This window comes from Bubalus bubalis, chromosome 4 (assembly GCF_019923935.1).
Source record: "Bubalus bubalis isolate 160015118507 breed Murrah chromosome 4, NDDB_SH_1, whole genome shotgun sequence".
NCBI lineage: Eukaryota > Metazoa > Chordata > Mammalia > Artiodactyla > Bovidae > Bubalus > Bubalus bubalis.
Genome location: NC_059160.1, coordinates 150,233,231 through 150,240,848, shown reverse-complemented (window position 1 = coordinate 150,240,848; position 7,618 = coordinate 150,233,231). Strand labels below are relative to the sequence as shown.

General features: G+C 41.6%; 1 pseudogene; it reads left to right on the top strand.

Annotated features, from left to right (window-relative positions):
* The first annotated feature begins 969 nt into the window (after nt 1-969).
* On the top strand, nt 970-6,388 carry LOC102398361 (annotated as a pseudogene).
* Nucleotides 6,389-7,618: the final 1,230 nt, after the last annotated feature.

Genomic DNA, 7,618 nt, shown 5'->3' with positions numbered 1-7,618 from the left:
CCAATCAAAAAGTGAAAGGAAGACTTAAACAGACATTTCTCCAAAGAAGACACACAAATGTCCAACAAATACATGAAAAGATACTCATCATCGCTCATTATTAGAGAAATGTAAATCAAAACTACAATGAGATATCATCTCACACCAGTCAGAATGGCCATCATCAAAATATCTACAGACAATAAATGCTGGAGAGGGTGCGGAGAAAAGGAAACTCTGTTGCACTGTTGGTAGGAATGTAAATTGGTAGAGCCACTATGAAGAATAGTATTTAGAGTCCTTAAAAAACTAGGAATAAAACTACCATGCTGCTACTGCTGCTAAGTTGCTTCAGTCGTGTCCAACTCTGTGCGACCCCATAGACGGCAGCCCACCAGGCTTCCCTGTCCCTGGGATTCTCCAGGAAAGAACACCAGAGTGGGTTGCCATTTCCTTCTCCAATGCATGAAAGTGAAAAGTGGAAGTGAAGTCACTCAGTCATGTCCGACTCTAGCGACCCCATGGACTGCAGCCTACAAGGCTCCTCCATCCATTGGATTTTCTAGGCAAAAGTACTGGAGTGGAGTACCATTGCCTTCTCTGAAAACTACCATATGACCCAGCAATTCTACTGCTTGGCATGTACCCTGAGCAAACCATAACTGAAAAAGACAGTACCCCAATGTTAATAGCAGCACTATTTACAACAGCTAGGACATGGAAGTAACCTAGATGTTCATCAGCAGATGAATGTATAAAGAAGTACATATATACAATGGTATATTACTCAGTCATTAAAAGGAATGCATTTGAGTCAGTTCTAGTGAGGTAGATGAACCTGGAGCCTGTTATACAGAGTGAACTAAGTCAGAAAGAGAACAACAAATATTGTATACTAACACCTATATATGGAGTCTAGAAAGATGGTACTGATGAAATTATTTGCAGGACAGTAATGGAGACACAGACATAGAAAACAGACTTACCGACATGGGGGCGGTGGGGAGGAACGAGAGGGTGGGGTGTATGGAGACAGTAACATGGAAACACAATAATCATATATAAAATAGAGAATTTGCTATACGACTCAGGGTACTCAAGTTGGGGCTCTGGAACAACCTAGAGGGATGGGATAGGAAGGGAGGTTCAAGAGGGAGGGGGCATATTTATACCTATGGATGATTCATGTTGATATTTGGCAGAAACCAACACAATACTGTAAAGCAATTATCCTTCAATTAAAAATTAATTAAAAAAATTTTAAACTAGGATTAAAACTACCATATGACCCAGCAATCCTGCTACTGGGCATATACCTTGAGAAAACCATAACTGAAAACTACAAATGTACCCCAGTGATCATGAATGTGTTAGCAGTCAGTTGTGTCCGACTCTCTGCGACCCCATGGACTGTAACACACAAGGCTCCTCTGTCCACGGAGTTCTCCACGCAAGAATACTAGAGTGGATTGCCATTTCCTTCTCCAGGCAATCTTCCCAACCAAGGTATCAAACCTGGGTCTCCTGCATTGAAGGCAGATTCTTTACCGTCTGAGCCACCAGGGAAGCCCCAGAGTTCATAGCACCACTATTTACAAAGCCAGGATACGGAAGCAACCCAGATGTCCATCGGCAGATAAATGGATAAAGAAGTTGTGGTACATATACACAATGGTATATGATTCGGCCATAAAAAGGAACATATTTGAGTCGGTTCTAGTGAGATATATTGTCACCCTGCTTATTTAACCTCTATGCAGAGAACATCATGAGAAACGCTGGGCTGGAAGAAGCACAAGCTGGAATCAAGATTGCCAGGAGAAATATCAATAACCTCAGATATCTGCCCAGATGACACCACCCTTATGGCAGAAAGTGAAGAGGAACTAAAAAGCCTCTTGATGAAAGTGAAAGAGGAGAGTGAAAAAGTTGGCTTAAAACTCAGAAAACATTAAAACATTAAACTTAAAACATTCAGAAAACTAAGATCATGGTATCTGGTCCCATCACTTCATGGGAAATAGATGGGGAAACAGTGGAAACAGTGTCAGACTTTATTTTTGGGGGGCTCCAAAATCACTGCAGATGGTGATTGCAGCCATGAAATTAAAAGACGCTTACTCCTTGCAAGGAAAGTTATGACCAACCTAGATAGCATATTCAAAATCAGAGACATTACTTTGCCCACAAAGGTCCGTCTAGTCAAGGCTATGGTTTTTCCAGTGGTCATGTATGGATGTGAGAGTTGGACTGTGAAGAAAGCTGAGCACCAAAGAATTGATGCTTTTGAACTGTGGTGTTGGAGAAGACTCTTGAGAGTCCCTTGGACTGCAAGGAGATCCAACCAGTCCATTCTGAAGGAGATCAGCCCTGGGTGTTCTTTGGAAGGACTGATGCTAAAGCTGAAACTCCAGTACTTTGGCCACCTCATGCGAAGAGTTGACTCATTGGAAAAGACTCTGATGCTGGGAGGGATTGGGGGCAGGAGGAGAAGGGGACGACAGAAGATGAGATGGCTGGATGGCACCACTGACTTGATGGACGTGAGTCTCAGTGAACTCTGGGAGTTGGTGATGGACAGGGAGGCCTGGCACGCTGCGATTCATGGGGTCGCAAAGAGTCGGACACGACTGAGAGACTGAACTGAACTGAGTGAGGTAGAAGAACCTGTGCATGTTGCATGGGGTTTCCCTGATGGCTCAGATGATAAAGAATCCACCTGCAATGCAGGAGACCTGGGTGCAATCCCTGGGTAGGAAGATCCCCTGGAGGAGGGCATGGCAACCCACTCCGGTACTCTTGCCTGGAGAATCCCCATGGACAGAGGAACCTGATGGGCTACAGTCCATGGGGTCACAAAGAGTTGGACACAATTAGATGAACCTAGGGCCTGTTATACAGAGTGAAATAAGTCAGAAAGAGAAAAACAAATTTTGTATATTAACATATATATGGAATCTAGAAAAATGGTACTGATAAACCTATTTGCAGGGCAGCAACAGAGGCAGAAACATAAAGAATAGACTTTGGATACAGTAGGGGAAGGAGAGGGTGGGATGAATTAAGAGACTAGCACTGACATATTTACACTACCATATGTAAAATAGATAGCCACTGGGAAGCTGTTGTATGGGCACAGGGAGCTCAACCTGGTGCTTTGTGACAACCCAGAGGGGTGAGATGGGGTGGGGGAGTGAGGGAGAGGTTCAGGAGGGAAGGGACTTATGTGTACTTATGGCTGATTCACACTGTTGTATGGCAGAAGCCAACACAATATTGTAAAGCAATTATCCTCCAATTAAAAAAAAACAACACAAAAAACTCTTGCTTTCCAAAAGACACTGTTAAGAGAATTCAAAAGCAAGCCATAGGCTCAAAATAAATATTTGCAAATTATATTTCTGACAAAGAGTTGTATACAGAATATATAAATAACTCTTAAAAACCCAACAATAAAAAGAAAAAACAAGCAACCTAATAGCTAACTTGCCAGAAGTCCCAAACACACACTTCACCAAAGAAGATATATGGGTGGCTAACAAGCACATTAAAAGATGTTCAGCATAACTAGTCACTGCTGCTGCTGCTGCTGCTAAGTCACTTCAGTCGTGTCCGCCTCTGTGCGGCCCCATAGATAGCAGCCCACCAGGCTCCCCCGTCCCTGGGATTCTCCAGGCAAGAACACTGGAGTGGGTGGCCATTTCCTTCTCCAATGCGTGAAAGTGAAAAGCGAAAGTGAAGTCGTTCAGTCGTGTCCGACTCGTAGCGACCCCCTGGACTGCAGCCTACCAAGCTCCTCCATCCATGAGATTTTCTAGGCAAGAGTACTGGAGTGGCTTGCCATTGACTTCTCCGAACTAGTCACTAGGGATAACCAAATTAAAACCACCATGAGATACACTACATACCTATTAGACAGGCTAAAACTAAAAAGACTGACTGACTTGTTTGAATAATTTGGCAGCCAAATTTGAAAATTTTGCAGTTTCTTAAAAAATTAAACATACACATACCACATGACCCAGCAATCCTATGTTATGCTATGCTAAGTCACTTCAGTCATGTCCGACTCTGTGTGACCCCATAGATGGCAGCCTACCAGGCTCCCCTGTCCCTGGGATTCTCCAGGCAAGAACACTGGAGTGGGTTGCCATTTCCTTCTCCAATACAGGAAAGTGAAAAGTGAAAGTGAAGTCGCTCAGTCGTGTCCAACTCTTAGCGACCCCATGGACTACAGCCTACCAGGCTACTCCGTCCATGGGATTTTCCAGGCAAGAGTACTGGAGTGGGGTGCCATTGCCTTCTCCGCAGCAATCCTACTCCTAGGTATTTATCCAAGAGAAATAAAAATGTATGCTTATGATAAATCAATGTTTATACAAGTTTTATTCATAATTATCCCAAATTGGACACAACCCAGATATCTTTCAGCTAGCAAATAGATAAACAAAGTACAGGACAACTATACAATAGAATACTACTCAGCAGTAAAAAGAAACAATTTATTGATTCACACAATAACATGTATGAATCTTAAATGCACAGTCCTACATGAAAGAAGTCAGACCTGGAAGGCTACACATATCTTCAGGGGTTGGAGTTGGGAACAGAATTGACCCAACCCAACAGGGGAATTTAAGGGTGATTAACTACTCTATACCAAGAGTTTTTGGTGGTGGCTCTATGCCATTCTGAGAGTCACCAAATGACTCTGTGCATTTGACAAAATCCATAAAACAGTACATAACAAAAATAAAGTTTACTATATGTAAACATTTTTTAAAAATCAAGATATGGAGAGAACCCCGAGTGAAAGGCAAACTTTAACAAATGAAAAAATGAATATTGTTTCTACAGAAAAATGATAATATCATGTAAGGTGTAAAATATATGTACAATTGAAACATTTGAAAATAAAAGCATAAAAGTTGGAGGTGGAAAATAGAATTAAAGCATTCTAAAGCCTTTGCATGATATGGAAAGTGCTAAAAGTACTATTAGACTTTAATAAATTAAAGATATATGTACAGTGCTCTAAGGAAACTATTAAAAATAATAATAAAAGAATTTACAAATAGCAAGACAATAGAGGGAAGAAATGGAATAATAAAAATATTTGTTTAATCTAAAGGAAGGCAAGAAATGAGAGAAAAAAGAAATACAGAATTCGTGGGATAAATACTGAATAAATAAAATGATAGATGTAAACCCTAATACACTTGTAGTTACATTAACTATAACTAAGCAGCGGGTGGCCGCCCTTCCCCAGCCGCGCACCCCTAGGAACTCGCGGGCAGGAACTTAGCTGCATTGTCCTGCCTCAGAGAACAAACTCATCTACTGTAGGCCTAGCCTGGGTTGCTGCCTTTGAAAGCAAGGGAAGGTCAGTACAATATCAACCACAACTCAGCATGGACTTTCCAGAGAAGTCTTACATCAAAACTTTATAAAGAACAAGAACCACATGGACTTCTGCAAGGGAGACTGAAGTCGCCTGAGTTTGAGTGAAAGGATAGTGTGTGCCCAGCCTGTAGCTAACACCAAAGAGGCCAGGTGGCATTAGGTCTTATATGAGCAACAGCCCTTTCCTGATAACTACATGGATCGGAGGTTCCTCGAAGAGCTCTGGAAAAACATCTATGCCCAGAAATACCAATACTGGGCTGTGGTGTTTGAGTCCAGTGTGGTGATACAGCAGCTGAGCAGTGTCTGTGTTTTTGTGGTTATCTGGTGGTATATGGATGAGGGTCTTCTGGCCCCTCAGTGGCTTTTTGGGACCGGCCTGGCTTCTTCACTGATTGGCTATGTTTTGTTTTATCTCGCTGATGGAGATGAAGGACAGAAGAAGAGTGAGTGGACCCAGTGGGCTGACTTGAAGAGTGCCGGAGTCTTCATTACTTTCACGTATGGCTTTTCGCCAGTGCTGAAGACCCTGACAGAGTCTGTCAGCACTGACACCATCTATGCCACGGCAGTCTTCATGCTGTTAGGTCACCTCATCTTCTTTGACTACGGCGCCAATGCTGCCATTGTATCCTGCACACTGTCCTTGAACGTGGCCATCTTTGCTTCTGTCTGCCTTGCCTCCCGCCTGCCCCGATCCCTCCATGCCTTCATCATGGCGACATTTGCCATCCAGATTTTTGCCCTGTGGCCCATGTTACAGAAGAAACTGAAGGCATGTATGCCCCGCAGCTATGCGGGGGTCACACTGCTCTTTGCATTCTCAGCCTTAGGAGGCCTGCCGTCCCTCAGTGCTGTGGGAGCCATACTCTTTGCCCTTCTGCTGGTTTCCATCTCATGTCTCTGCCCTTTCTACCTCATTCACTTGCAGCTTTTTAAAGAAAACATTTATGGGCCTTGGGATGAGGCTGAAATCAAAGAAGGTTTGTCCAGGTTCCTCAGCTGAGTTGGGGACCTCCATTCCGTTACTAAGACAAACTGATAGACCAGCCTTCCAACTAGTAGAAGATTTGAAGGCAGGGTTCCATTCTGGAAGTGGCGCGCTGATGTGGGTGGGAGATCAGAGATCAAAAGAAAATGTTAATAAATGGCTTGGGCGGTGAAGGTGATAATCCTTTCTGTTATCTTATGGATGAAAAAGCTTCCTGGGGCCCTCGAATTATTGCCTCTCATTCTTCTCTGTAACAAATGAAGTGGTGTGGTTTCTGTTCTTGGGGCTGGTGCACTGGGATGACCCAGAGGGATGGAATGGGGATGGAGGAGGGTTCAGGATGGGGAACACATGTATACCTGTGGTGGATCCATTTTGATATTTGGCAAAACTAATACAGTTATGTAAAGTTTAAAAATAAAATAAAATTAAAAAATAAATAAATAAATAAAAATAAAAAAATAACAATACACAAAAAATAAATAAATAAATATAACTAAGCAAGATAGCCCAATTAAAAAGCAAAATTTTCATATTATGTTAAATAAAACAATTGCAGATGTTGTTCATCAGAGTTGTTGTTTAGTTGTTAAGTCGTGTCTTACTTTTTTGTGACCTCATGTACTATAGCTCATGAGGCTCCTCTGTCCAGGGAATTTCCCAGGCAAGAAAACTGGAGTGGGTTGCTGTTCCCTTCTCCAGGGCACCTTCTTGACCCAGGGGTCAAACTCACGACTCCTGAATTGCAGATTCTTTACCACGGAGCCACCAGGGAAGCCCCTGTTTATAAGAGAGATCCTTTAAAAATAAAGATATATTTTATTAATAACATATTTCTCATAAGCTGTAGTATATCCATATTATAAAATACTCTCCAGCAACTTAAAATGTTATAGATGAATACTTGCCAAGGTGAAAATATTTTCATAACTATTACGACATGAATTTTAAAAATACTGATGAGTATAAATCATGTAAAATTACGTGTATAAAAAATTCTGGAAGGAAATTCATCCAGATATTATTCATGGTTATTTCTGAGTTGTTGAGCTTCATTCTATTAGTATGTTATAATATTTTTATAACAAGCATGATTAATTTTCAAAAATTTTAATGTCATTAATAAAGAAAACTTTAAGCTGAGTTCATAAAAAAATAAAGATACAGAAAAAATTTTAAGTAAAAGACTAGGAGGGAGTCCTATGCAAATACTAAGAAAAAGAGAGATGGTGTCACTAAGCTAAA